The following is a 16,093-nucleotide window of genomic DNA, read 5'->3' as shown; positions in this document are numbered from 1 at the left end:
TACTTTTCGGCTCAAAAAACTTTTTGTTTCAAAATCGTAACTTAGCACATTCAACCACTTCTATACTTAAAATAAACATGGAAAATATAACCTAATGCTCTCAGTTACCGATAGACACCATGCAAATGCAATGCAAATGATAAGAAAATATTTGAAAAATATCATCATTTAACAGCTTAATTCAAGGTCAGAAAGACGAAGAAACTATATCACAATCCTAGATTTGTATTCAGCATGAAAAATACTCCTTATATTGAAGTTTTAAAGAAAATCTATTTTCCGGAGAAAAATGAGAAAAATTGAAGGTAATAGTTCAGGATATTTTTCGGCTCAAAAAACTTTGTTTCAAAATCGGAACTTAGCACATTCAACCACTTCTATACTTAAAATGATCATGGAAAATATAACCTAATGCTCTCACTTACCGATAGACATCATGCAAATGCAATGCAAATGATCATAAAATATTTGAAAAATATCATCATTTAACAGCGTAATTCAAGGTCAGAAAGACGAATAAACACTAAATTTGCATTCAGCATGAAAAATAATCCTTATAATGAGGTTTTAAAGGAAATCTATTTTCCGGTGAAAAATGCGAAAAATTGAAGTATTACGAAATAGTTCAGGATATTTTTCGACTCAAAAAACTTTTTGTTTCAAAATCGAAACTTAACATATTCAACCACTTCTATACTTAAAATGATCATGGGAAATATATCCTAATGCTCTCAGTTACCGATAGACAAAATGTAAATACAATTCAAATGATCAGAAAATATTTGATAAATATCATCATTTAACAGCGTAATTCAAGGTCAGAAAGACGAAGAAACTATATTACAGCCCTAGATTTGCATTCAGCATGAAAAATACTCCTTATAATGAGGTTTTACAGGAAATGTCTTTCCCGGAGAAAAATGAAAAAAATTGAAGGTAATAGTTCAGGACATTTTTCGGCTCAAAAAACCTTTTGATTCAAAATCGGAACTTAGCACATTCAACCACTTCTATACTTAAAATGATCATGGAAAATATATCCTAATGCTCTCACTTACCGATAGACATCATGCAAATGCAATGCAAATGATCAGAAAATATTTGAAAAATATCATCATTTAACAGCGTAATTCAAGGTCAGAAAGACGAAGAAACTATATCACAACCCTAGATTTGCATTCAGCATGAAAAATACTCCTTATAATGAGGTTTTAAAGGAAATGTATTTTCCGGAGAAAAATGAGAAAAATTGAAGGTAATAGTTCAGGATACTTTTCGGCTCAAAAAACTTTTTGTTTCAAAATCGTAACTTAGCACATTCAACCACTTCTATACTTAAAATAAACATGGAAAATATAACCTAATGCTCTCAGTTACCGATAGACACCATGCAAATGCAATGCAAATGATAAGAAAATATTTGAAAAATATCATCATTTAAGAGCGTAATTCAAGGTCAGAAAGACGAAGAAACTATATCACAATCCTAGATTTGTATTCAGCATGAAAAATACTCCTTATATTGAAGTTTTAAAGGAAATCTATTTTCCGGAGAAAAATGAGAAAAATTGAAGGTATTATTAAGGATATTTTTCGGCTCAAAAAATTTTTGTTTCAAAATCGGAACTTAGCACATTCAACCACTTCTATACTTAAAATGATCATGGAAAATATATCCTAATGCTCTCACTTACCGATAGACATCATGCAAATGCAATAAAATATTGGAAAAATATCATCATTTAACAGCGTAATTCAAGGTCAGAAAGACGAATAAACACTAAATTTGCATTGAGCATAAAAAATACTCCTTATAATGAGGTTTTAAAGGAAATCTATTTTCCGGTGAAAAATGCGAAAAATTGAAGTATTACGAAATAGTTCAGGATATTTTTCGGCTCAAAAAACTTTTTGTTTCAAAATCGAAACTTAGCACATTCAACCACTTCTATACTTAAAATGATCATGGAAAATATATCCTAATGCTCTCAGTTACCGATAGACACCATGTAAATACAATTCAAATGATCAGAAAATATTTGAAAAATATCATCATTTAACAGCGTAATTCAAGGTCAGAAAGACGAAGAAACTATATCACAGCCCTAGATTTGCATTCAGCATGAAAAATACTCCTTATAATGAGGTTTTACAGGAAATCTCTTTTCCGGAGAAAAATGAGAAAAATTGAAGGTAATAGTTCAGGATACTTTTCGGCTCAAAAAACTTTTTGTTTCAAAATCGTAACTTAGCACATTCAACCACTTCTATACTAAAGATGATCATGGAAAATATATCCTAATGCTCTCAGTTACCGATAGACACCATGCAAATGCAATGCTAATGATCAGAAAATATTTGAAAAATATCATCATTTAACAGCGTAATTCAAGGTCAGAAAGACGAAGAAACTATATCACAACCCTAGATTTGTATTCAGCATGAAAAATACTCCTTAAAATGAGGTTTTTAAGGAAATTTATTTTCCGGAGATAAATAAGAAAAATTGAAGGTAATAGTTCAGGATATTTTTCGGCTAAAAAAACTTTTTGTTTCCAAATCGTAACTTAGCACATTCAACCAATTCTATACTTAAAATGATCATGGAAAATATATCCTAATGCTCTCAGTTACCGATAGACACCATGCAAATGCAATGCAAATGATCAGAAAATATTTGAAAAATATCATCATTTAACAGCGTAATTCAAGGTCAGAAAGACGAAGAAACTATATCACAACCCTAAATTTGCATTCAGCATGAAAAATACTCCTTATAATGAGGTTTTAAAGAAAATCTATTTTCCGGAGAAATATGAGAAAATCAGGATATTTTTCGGCTCAAAAAACTTTTTGTTTCAAAATCGAAACTTAGCACATTCAACCACTTCTATACTTAAAATGATCATGGAAAATATATCCTAATGCTCTCAGTTACCGATAGACACCATGCAAATGCAATGCAAATGATCAGAAAATATTTGAAAAATATCATCATTTAACAGCGTAATTCAAGGTCAGAAAGACGAAGAAACTATATCACAACCCTAGATTTGCATTCAGCATGAAAAATACTCCTTAAAATGAGGTTTTTAAGGAAATTTATTTTCCGGAGATAAATGCGAAAAATTGAAGGTAATAGTTCAGGATATTTTTCGGCTCAAAAAACTTTTTGTTTCCAAATAGTAACTTAGCACATTCAACCAATTCTATACTTAAAATGATCATGGAAAATATATCCTAATGCTCTCAGTTACCGATAGACACCATGCAAATGGAATGCTAATGATCAGAAAATATTTGAAAAATATCATCATTTAACAGCGTAATTCAAGGTCAGAAAGACGAAGAAACTATATCACAACACTAGATTTGTATTCAGCATGAAAAATACTCCTTATATTGAAGTTTTAAAGAAAATCTATTTTCCGGAGAAAAATGAGAAAAATTGAAGGTAATAGTTCAGGATATTTTTCGGCTCAAAAAACTTTTTGTTTCAAAATCGTAACTTAGCACATTCAACCACTTCTATACTTAAAATGATCATGGAAAATATATCCTAATGCTCTCACTTACCGATAGACATCATGCAAATGCAATGCAAATGATCATAAAATATTTGAAAAATATCATCATTTAACAGCGTAATTCAAGGTCAGAAAGACGAATAAACTATATCACAACCCTAATTTGCATTCAGCATGAAAAATACTCCTTATAATGAGGTTTTAAAGGAAATCTATTTTCCGGTGAAAAATGCGAAAAATTGAAGGTAATAGTTCAGGATATTTTTCGGCTCAAAAAACTTTTTGTTTCAAAATCGAAACTTAGCACATTCAACCACTTCTATACTTAAAATGATCATGGAAAATATATCCTAATGCTCTCAGTTACCGATAGACACCATGCAAATGCAATGCAAATGATCAGAAAATATTTGAAAAATATCATCATTTAACAGCGTAATTCAAGGTCAGAAAGACGAAGAAACTATATCACAACCCTAGATTTGCATTCAGCATGAAAAATACTCCTTATAATGAGGTTTTAAAGGAAATCTATTTTCCGGAGAAAAATGAGAAAAATTGAAGGTAATAGTTCAGGATACTTTTCGGCTCAAAAAACTTTTTGTTTCAAAATCGTAACTTAGCACATTCAACCACTTCTATACTTAAAATGATCATGGAAAATATATCCTAATGCTCTCAGTTACCGATAGACACCATGTAAATACAATGCAAATGATCAGAAAATATTTGAAAAATATCATCATTTAACAGCGTAATTCAAGGTCAGAAAGACGAAGAAACTATATCACAACCCTAGATTTGCATTCAGCATGAAAAATACTCCTTATAATGAGGTTTTAAGGAAATCTATTTTCCGGAGAAAAATGAGAAAAATTGAAGGTAATAGTTCAGGATATTTTTCGGCTCAAAAAACTTTTTGTTTCAAAATCGTAACTTAGCACATTCAACCACTTCTATACTTAAAATGATCATGGAAAATATATCCTAATGCTCTCAGTTACCGATAGACACCATGCAAATGCAATGCTAATGATCAGAAAATATTTGAAAAATATCATCATTTAACAGCGTAATTCAAGGTCAGAAAGACGAAGAAACTATATCACAACCCTAGATTTGTATTCAGCATGAAAAATACTCCTTATAATGAGGTTTTAAAGAAAATCTATTTTCCGGAGAAAAATGAGAAAAATTGAAGGTAATAGTTCAGGATATTTTTCGGCTCAAAAAACTTTTTGTTTCAAAATCGTAACTTAGCACATTCAACCACTTCTATACTTAAAATGATCATGGAAAATATATCCTAATGCTCTCACTTACCGATAGACATCATGCAAATGCAATGCAAATGATCAGAAAATATTTGAAAAATATCATCATTTAACAGCGTAATTCAAGGTCAGAAAGACGAATAAACTATATCACAACCCTAGATTTGCATTCAGCATGAAAAATACTCCTTATAATGAGGTTTTAAAGGAAATCTATTTTCCGGTGAAAAATGCGAAAAATTGAAGGTAATAGTTCAGGATATTTTTCGGCTCAAAAAACTTTTTGTTTCAAAATCGTAACTTAGCACATTCAACCACTTCTATACTTAAAATGATCATGGAAAATATATCCTAATGCTCTCAGTTACCGATAGACACCATGCAAATGCAATGCAAATGATCATAAAATATTTGAAAAATATCATCATTTAACAGCGTAATTCAAGGTCAGAAAGACGAAGAAACTATATCACAACCCTAGATTTGCATTCAGCATGAAAAATACTCCTTATAATGAGGTTTTAAAGGAAATCTATTTTCCGGAGAAAAATGAGAAAAATTGAAGGTAATAGTTCAGGATACTTTTCGGCTCAAAAAACTTTTTGTTTCAAAATCGTAACTTAGCACATTCAACCACTTCTATACTTAAAATGATCATGGAAAATATATCCTAATGCTCTCAGTTACCGATAGACACCATGCAAATGCAATGCAAATGATCAGAAAATATTTGAAAAATATCATCATTTAACAGCGTAATTCAAGGTCAGAAAGACGAATAAACTATATCACAACCCTAAATTTGCATTCAGCATGAAAAATACTCCTTATAATGAGGTTTTAAAGGAAATCTATTTTCCGGTGAAAAATGCGAAAAATTGAAGGTAATAGTTCAGGATATTTTTCGGCTAAAAAAACTTTTTGTTTCAAAATCGAAACTTAGCACATTCAACCACTTCTATACTTAAAATGATCATGGAAAATATATCCTAATGCTCTCAGTTACCGATAGACACCATGTAAATGCAATGCAAATGATCAGAAAATATTTGAAAAATATCATCATTTAACAGCGTAATTCAAGGTCAGAAAGACGAAGAAACTATATCACAACCCTAGATTTGCATTCAGCATGAAAAATACTCCTTATAATGAGGTTTTAAAGGAAATCTATTTTCCGGAGAAAAATGAGAAAAATTGAAGGTTCAGGATACTTTTCGGCTCAAAAAACTTTTTGTTTCAAAATCGTAACTTAGCACATTCAACCACTTCTATACTTAAAATAAACATGGAAAATATAACCTAATGCTCTCAGTTACCGATAGACACCATGCAAAAGCAATGCAAATGATAAGAAAATATTTGAAAAATATCATCATTTAACAGCGTAATTCAAGGTCAGAAAGACGAAGAAACTATATCACAATCCTAGATTTGTATTCAGCATGAAAAATACTCCTTATATTGAAGTTTTAAAGAAAATCTATTTTCCGGAGAAAAATGAGAAAAATTGAAGGTAATAGTTCAGGATATTTTTCGGCTCAAAAAACTTTGTTTCAGAATCGAAACTTAGCACATTCAACCACTTCTATACTTAAAATGATCATGGAAAATATATCCTAATGCTCTCAGTTACCGATAGACACCATGTAAATACAATTCAAATGATCAGAAAATATTTGAAAAATATCATCATTTAACAGCGTAATTCAAGGTCAGAAAGACGAAGAAACTATAGCACAGCCCTAGATTTGCATTCAGCATGAAAAATACTCCTTATAATGAGGTTTTACAGGAAATCTCTTTCCCGGAGAAAAATGAGAAAAATTGAAGGTAATAGTTCAGGACATTTTTCGGCTAAAAAATCTTTTAGATTCAAAATCGGAACTTAGCACATTCAACCACTTTTATACTTAAAATGATCATGGAAAATATATCCTAATGCTCTCACTTACCGATAGACATCATGCAAATGCAATGCAAATGATCATAAAATATTTGAAAAATATCATCATTTAACAGCGTAATTCAAGGTCAGAAAGACGAATAAACTATATCACAACCCTAAATTTGCATTCAGCATGAAAAATACTCCTTATAATGAGGTTTTAAAGGAAATCTATTTTCCGGTGAAAAAATGCGAAAAATGGAAGTATTACGAAATAGTTCAGGATATTTTTCGGCTCAAAAAACTTTTTGTTTCAAAATCGAAACATAGCACATTCAACGACTTTTATACTTAAAATGATCATGGAAAATATATCCTAATGCTCTCAGTTACCGATAGACACCATGTAAATACAATTCAAATGATCAGAAAATATTTGAAAAATATCATCATTTAACAGCGTAATTCAAGGTCAGAAAGACGAAGAAACTATATCACAACCCTAGATTTGCATTCAGCATGAAAAATACTCCTTATAATGAGGTTTTACAGGAAATCTCTTTTCCGGATATAAATAAGAAAAATTGAAGGTAATAGTTCAGGATACTTTTCGGCTCAAAAAACTTTTTGTTTCAAAATCGTAACTTAGCACATTCAACTACTTCTATACTTAAGATGATCATGGAAAATATATCCTAATGCTCTCAGTTACCGATAGACACCATGCAAATGCAATGCTAATGATCAGAAAATATTTGAAAAATATCATCATTTAACAGCGTAATTCAAGGTCAGAAAGACGAAGAAACTATATCACAACCCTAGATTTGTATTCAGCATGAAAAATACTCCTTATAATGAGGTTTTAAAGGAAATCTATTTTCCGGTGAAAAATGCGAAAAATTGAAGGTAATAGTTCAGGATATTTTTCGGCTCAAAAAACTTTTTGTTTCCAAATCGTAACTTAGCACATTCAACCACTTCTATACTTAAAATGATCATGGAAAATATATCCTAATGCTCTCAGTTACCGATAGACACCATGCAAATGCAATGCTAATGATCAGAAAATATTTGAAAAATATCATCATTTAACAGCGTAATTCAAGGTCAGAAAGACGAAGAAACTATATCACAACCCTAGATTTGTATTCAGCATGAAAAATACTCCTTAAAATGAGGTTTTTAAGGAAATTTATTTTCCGGAGATAAATAAGAAAAATTGAAGGTAATAGTTCAGGATATTTTTCGGCTAAAAAAACTTTTTGTTTCCAAATCGTAACTTAGCACATTCAACCAATTCTATACTTAAAATGATCATGGAAAATATATCCTAATGCTCTCAGTTACCGATAGACACCATGTAAATACAATTCAAATGATCAGAAAATATTTGAAAAATATCATCATTTAACAGCGTAATTCAAGGTCAGAAAGACGAAGAAACTATATCACAACCCTAAATTTGCATTCAGCATGAAAAATACTCCTTATAATGAGGTTTTAAAGGAAATCTATTTTCCGGAGAAATATGAGAAAATCAGGATATTTTTCGGCTCAAAAAACTTTTTGTTTCAAAATCGTAACTTAGCACATTCAACCACTTCTATACTTAAAATGATCATGGAAAATATATCCTAATGCTCTCAGTTACCGATAGACACCATGCAAATGCAATGCAAATGATCAGAAAATATTTGAAAAATATCATCATTTAACAGCGTAATTCAAGGTCAGAAAGACGAAGAAACTATATCACAACCCTAGATTTGCATTCAGCATGAAAAATACTCCTTATAATGAGGTTTTAAAGGAAATCTATTTTCCGGAGAAAAATGAGAAAAATTGAAGGTAATAGTTCAGGATACTTTTCGGCTCAAAAAACTTTTTGTTTCAAAATCGTAACTTAGCACATTCAACCACTTCTATACTTAAGATGATCATGGAAAATATATCCTAATGCTCTCAGTTACCGATAGACACCATGCAAATGCAATGCTAATGATCAGAAAATATTTGAAAAATATCATCATTTAACAGCGTAATTCAAGGTCAGAAAGACGAAGAAACTATATCACAACCCTAGATTTGCATTCAGCATGAAAAATACTCCTTAAAATGAGGTTTTTAAGGAAATTTATTTTCCGGAGATAAATAGAAAAATTGAAGGTAATAGTTCAGGATATTTTTCGGCTCAAAAAACTTTTGTTTCCAAATCGTAACTTAGCACATTCAACCAATTCTATACTTAAAATGATCATGGAAAATATATCCTAATGCTCTCAGTTACCGATAGACACCATGCAAATGCAATGCTAATGATCATAAAATATTTGAAAAATATCATCATTTAACAGCGTAATTCAAGGTCAGAAAGACGAAGAAACTATATCACAACCCTAGATTTGCATTCAGCATGAAAAATACTCCTTATAATGAGGTTTTAAAGGAAATCTATTTTCCGGAGAAAAATGAGAAAAATTGAAGGTAATAGTTCAGGATATTTTTCGGCTCAAAAAACTTTTTGTTTCAAAATCGTAACTTAGCACATTCAACCACTTCTATACTTAAAATGATCATGGAAAATATATCCTAATGCTCTCAGTTACCGATAGACACCATGCAAATGCAATGCAAATGATCAGAAAATATTTGAAAAATATCATCATTTAACAGCGTAATTCAAGGTCAGAAAGACGAAGAAACTATATCACAACCCTAGATTTGCATTCAGCATGAAAAATACTCCTTATAATGAGGTTTTAAAGGAAATCTATTTTCCGGAGAAAAATGAGAAAAATTGAAGGTAATAGTTCAGGATATTTTTCGGCTCAAAAAACTTTTTGTTTCAAAATCGAAACTTAGCACATTCAACCACTTCTATACTTAAAATGATCATGGAAAATATATCCTAATGCTCTCAGTTACCGATAGACACCATGTAAATGCAATGCAAATGATCAGAAAATATTTGAAAAATATCATCATTTAACAGCGTAATTCAAGGTCAGAAAGACGAAGAAACTATATCACAACCCTAGATTTGCATTCAGCATGAAAAATACTCCTTATAATGAGGTTTTAAAGGAAATCTATTTTCCGGAGAAAAATGCGAAAAATTGAAGGTATATTTTTCAGGATATTTTTCGGCTCAAAAAACTTTTTGTTTCAAAATCGTAACTTAGCACATTCAACCAATTCCATACTTAAAATGATCATGGAAAATATATCCTAATGCTCTCAGTTACCGATAGACACCATGCAAATGCAATGCAAATGATCAGAAAATATTTGAAAAATATCATCATTTAACAGCGTAATTCAAGGTCAGAAAGACGAAGAAACTATATCACAATCCTAGATTTGTATTCAGCATGAAAAATACTCCTTATATTGAAGTTTTAAAGAAAATCTATTTTCCGGAGAAAAATGAGAAAAATTGAAGGTAATAGTTCAGGATATTTTTCGGCTCAAAAAACTTTGTTTCAGAATCGAAACTTAGCACATTCAACCACTTCTATACTTAAAATGATCATGGAAAATATATCCTAATGCTCTCAGTTACCGATAGACACCATGTAAATACAATTCAAATGATCAGAAAATATTTGAAAAATATCATCATTTAACAGCGTAATTCAAGGTCAGAAAGACGAAGAAACTATAGCACAGCCCTAGATTTGCATTCAGCATGAAAAATACTCCTTATAATGAGGTTTTACAGGAAATCTCTTTCCCGGAGAAAAATGAGAAAAATTGAAGGTAATAGTTCAGGACATTTTTCGGCTCAAAAATCTTTTAGATTCAAAATCGGAACTTAGCACATTCAACCACTTTTATACTTAAAATGATCATGGAAAATATATCCTAATGCTCTCACTTACCGATAGACATCATGCAAATGCAATGCAAATGATCATAAAATATTTGAAAAATATCATCATTTAACAGCGTAATTCAAGGTCAGAAAGACGAATAAACTATATCACAACCCTAAATTTGCATTCAGCATGAAAAATACTCCTTATAATGAGGTTTTAAAGGAAATCTATTTTCCGGTGAAAAATGCGAAAAATTGAAGGTAATAGTTCAGGATATTTTTCGGCTCAAAAAACTTTTTGTTTCAAAATCGAAACTTAGCACATTCAACGACTTCTATACTTAAAATGATCATGGAAAATATATCCTAATGCTCTCAGTTACCGATAGACACCATGTAAATGCAATGCAAATGATCAGAAAATATTTGAAAAATATCATCATTTAACAGCGTAATTCAAGGTCAGAAAGACGAAGAAACTATATCACAACCCTAGATTTGCATTCAGCATGAAAAATACTCCTTATAATGAGGTTTTAAAGGAAATCTATTTTCCGGAGAAAAATGAGAAAAATTGAAGGTAATAGTTCAGGATACTTTTCGGCTCAAAAAACTTTTTGTTTCAAAATCGTAACTTAGCACATTCAACCACTTCTATACTTAAGATGATCATGGAAAATATATCCTAATGCTCTCAGTTACCGATAGACACCATGCAAATGCAATGCTAATGATCAGAAAATATTTGAAAAATATCATCATTTAACAGCGTAATTCAAGGTCAGAAAGACGAAGAAACTATATCACAACCCTAGATTTGTATTCAGCATGAAAAATACTCCTTAAAATGAGGTTTTTAAGGAAATTTATTTTCCGGAGATAAATAAGAAAAATTGAAGGTAATAGTTCAGGATATTTTTCGGCTCAAAAAACTTTTTGTTTCCAAATCGTAACTTAGCACATTCAACCAATTCTATACTTAAAATGATCATGGAAAATATATCCTAATGCTCTCAGTTACCGATAGACACCATGCAAATGCAATGCTAATGATCAGAAAATATTTGAAAAATATCATCATTTAACAGCGTAATTCAAGGTCAGAAAGACGAAGAAACTATATCACAACCCTAGATTTGCATTCAGCATGAAAAATACTCCTTATAATGAGGTTTTAAAGGAAATCTATTTTCCGGAGAAAAATGAGAAAAATTGAAGGTAATAGTTCAGGATATTTTTCGGCTCAAAAAACTTTTTGTTTCAAAATCGTAACTTAGCACATTCAACCACTTCTATACTTAAAATGATCATGGAAAATATATCCTAATGCTCTCAGTTACCGATAGACACCATGCAAATGCAATGCAAATGATCAGAAAATATTTGAAAAATATCATCATTTAACAGCGTAATTCAAGGTCAGAAAGACGAAGAAACTATATCACAACCCTAGATTTGCATTCAGCATGAAAAATACTCCTTATAATGAGGTTTTAAAGGAAATTTATTTTCCGGAGATAAATAAGAAAAATTGAAGGTAATATATGTTCAGGATATTTTTCGGCTAAAAAAACTTTTTGTTTCAAAATCGAAACTTAGCACATTCAACCACTTCTATACTTAAAATGATCATGGAAAATATATCCTAATGCTCTCAGTTACCGATAGACACCATGTAAATACAATTCAAATGATCAGAAAATATTTGAAAAATATCATCATTTAACAGCGTAATTCAAGGTCAGAAAGACGAAGAAACTATATCACAGCCCTAGATTTGCATTCAGCATGAAAAATACTCCTTATAATGAGGTTTTACAGGAAATCTATTTTCCGGAGAAAAATGAGAAAAATTGAAGGTAATAGTTCGGGATACTTTTCGGCTCAAAAAATTTTTGTTTCAAAATCGTAACTTAGCACATTCAACCACTTCTATACTTAAGATGATCATGGAAAATATATCCTAATGCTCTCACTTACCGATAGACACCATGCAAATGCAATGCTAATGATCAGAAAATATTTGAAAAATATCATCATTTAACAGCGTAATTCAAGGTCAGAAAGACGAAGAAACTATATCACAACCCTAGATTTGTATTCAGCATGAAAAATACTCCTTAAAATGAGGTTTTTAAGGAAATTTATTTTCCGGAGATAAATAAGAAAAATTGAAGGTAATAGTTCAGGATATTTTTCGGCTCAAAAAACTTTTTGTTTCCAAATCGTAACTTAGCACATTCAACCAATTCTATACTTAAAATGATCATGGAAAATATATCCTAATGCTCTCAGTTACCGATAGACACCATGCAAATGCAATGCAAATGATCAGAAAATATTTGAAAAATATCATCATTTAACAGCGTAATTCAAGGTCAGAAAGACGAAGAAACTATATCACAACCCTAGATTTGTATTCAGCATGAAAAATACTCCTTATATTGAAGTTTTAAAGAAAATCTATTTTCCGGAGAAAAATGAGAAAAATTGAAGGTAATAGTTCAGGATATTTTTCGGCTGAAAAAACTTTTTGTTTCAAAATCGTAACTTAGCACATTCAACCACTTCTATACTTAAAATGATCATGGAAAATATATCCTAATGCTCTCACTTACCGATAGACATCATGCAAATGCAATGCAAATGATCATAAAATATTTGAAAAATATCATCATTTAACAGCGTAATTCAAGGTCAGAAAGACGAAGAAACTATATCACAACCCTAAATTTGCATTCAGCATGAAAAATACTCCTTATAATGAGGTTTTAAAGGAAATCTATTTTCCGGTGAAAAATGCGAAAAATTGAAGGTTCAGGATACTTTTCGGCTCAAAAAACTTTTTGTTTCAAAATCGTAACTTAGCACATTCAACCACTTCTATACTTAAGATGATCATGGAAAATATATCCTAATGCTCTCAGTTACCGATAGACACCATGCAAATGCAATGCTAATGATCAGAAAATATTTGAAAAATATCATCATTTAACAGCGTAATTCAAGGTCAGAAAGACGAAGAAACTATATCACAACCCTAGATTTGCATTCAGCATGAAAAATACTCCTTAAAATGAGGTTTTTAAGGAAATTTATTTTCCGGAGATAAATAAGAAAAATTGAAGGTAATAGTTCAGGATATTTTTCGGCTCAAAAAACTTTTTGTTTCCAAATCGTAACTTAGCACATTCAACCAATTCTATACTTAAAATGATCATGGAAAATATATCCTAATGCTCTCAGTTACCGATAGACACCATGCAAATGGAATGCTAATGATCAGAAAATATTTGAAAAATATCATCATTTAACAGCGTAATTCAAGGTCAGAAAGACGAAGAAACTATATCACAACCCTAGATTTGCATTCAGCATGAAAAATACTCCTTAAAATGAGGTTTTTAAGGAAATTTATTTTCCGGAGATAAATAAGAAAAATTGAAGGTAATAGTTCAGGATATTTTTCGGCTCAAAAAACTTTTTGTTTCAAAATCGTAACTTAGCACATTCAACCACTTCTATACTTAAAATGATCATGGAAAATATATCCTAATGCTCTCACTTACCGATAGACATCATGCAAATGCAATGCAAATGATCATAAAATATTTGAAAAATATCATCATTTAACAGCGTAATTCAAGGTCAGAAAGACGAATATATCACACCTAAATTTGCATTCAGCATGAAAAATACTCCTTATAATGAGGTTTTAAAGGAAATCTATTTTCCGGTGAAAAATGCGAAAAATTGAAGGTAATAGTTCAGGATATTTTTCGGCTCAAAAAACTTTTTGTTTCAAAATCGAAACTTAGCACATTCAACGACTTCTATACTTAAAATGATCATGGAAAATATATCCTAATGCTCTCACTTACCGATAGACACCATGAAAATGCAATGCAAATGATCAGAAAATATTTGAAAAATATCATCATTTAACAGCGTAATTCAAGGTCAGAAAGACGAAGAAACTATATCACAGCCCTAGATTTGCATTCAGCATGAAAAATACTCCTTATAATGAGGTTTTACAGGAAATCTCTTTCCCGGAGAAAAATGAGAAAAATTGAAGGTAATAGTTCAGGATATTTTTCGGCTCAAAAAACTTTTTGTTTCAAAATCGTAACTTAGCACATTCAACCACTTCTATACTTAAAATGATCATGGAAAATATATCCTAATGCTCTCACTTACCGATAGACATCATGCAAATGCAATGCAAATGATCAGAAAATATTTGAAAAATATCATCATTTAACAGCGTAATTCAAGGTCAGAAAGACGAAGAAACTATATCACAACCCTAAATTTGCATTCAGCATGAAAAATACTCCTTATAATGAGGTTTTAAAGGAAATCTATTTTCCGGAGAAAAATGAGAAAAATTGAAGGTAATAGTTCAGGATATTTTTCGGCTCAAAAAACTTTTTGTTTCAAAATCGAAACTTAGCACATTCAACCACTTCTATACTTAAAATGATCATGGAAAATATATCCTAATGCTCTCAGTTACCGATAGACACCATGCAAATGCAATGCAAATGATCAGAAAATATTTGAAAAATATCATCATTTAACAGCGTAATTCAAGGTCAGAAAGACGAAGAAACTATATCACAATCCTAGATTTGTATTCAGCATGAAAAATACTCCTTATATTGAAGTTTTAAAGAAAATCTATTTTCCGGAGAAAAATGAGAAAAATTGAAGGTAATAGTTCAGGATATTTTTCGGCTCAAAAAACTTTTTGTTTCAAAATCGGAACTTAGCACATTCAACCACTTCTATACTTAAAATGATCATAGGAAAATATATCCTAATGCTCTCACTTACCGATAGACATCATGCAAATGCAATGCAAATGATCATAAAATATTTGAAAAATATCATCATTTAACAGCGTAATTCAAGGTCAGAAAGACGAAGAAACTATACACAACCTAAATTTGCATTCAGCATGAAAAATACTTCTTATAATGAGGTTTTAAAGGAAATCTATTTTCCGGTAAAAAATGCGAAAAATTGAAGGTAATAGTTCAGGATATTTTTCGGCTCAAAAAACTTTTTGTTTCAAAATCGAAACTTAGCACATTCAACCACTTCTATACTTAAAATGATCATGGAAAATATATCCTAATGCTCTCAGTTACCGATAGACACCATGTAAATACAATTCAAATGATCAGAAAATATTTGAAAAATATCATCATTTAACAGCGTAATTCAAGGTCAGAAAGACGAAGAAACTATATCACAGCCCTAGATTTGCATTCAGCATGAAAAATACTCCTTATAATGAGGTTTTACAGGAAATCTCTTTCCCGGAGAAAAATGAGAAAAATTGAAGGTAATAGTTCAGGACATTTTTCGGCTCAAAAAACTTTTTGATTCAAAATCGGAACTTAGCACATTCAACCACTTCTATACTTAAAATGATCATGGAAAATATATCCTAATGCTCTCACTTACCGATAGACATCATGCAAATGCAATGCAAATGATAAGAAAATATTTGAAAAATATCATCATTTAACAGCGTAATTCAAGGTCAGAAAGACGAATAAACTATATCACAACC

Source organism: Panulirus ornatus, chromosome 15 (genome assembly GCF_036320965.1).
Source record: "Panulirus ornatus isolate Po-2019 chromosome 15, ASM3632096v1, whole genome shotgun sequence".
Taxonomy (NCBI): domain Eukaryota; kingdom Metazoa; phylum Arthropoda; class Malacostraca; order Decapoda; family Palinuridae; genus Panulirus; species Panulirus ornatus.
The sequence above is the reverse complement of the archived record's forward strand: the minus strand, read 5'-3'. Positions refer to the sequence as shown.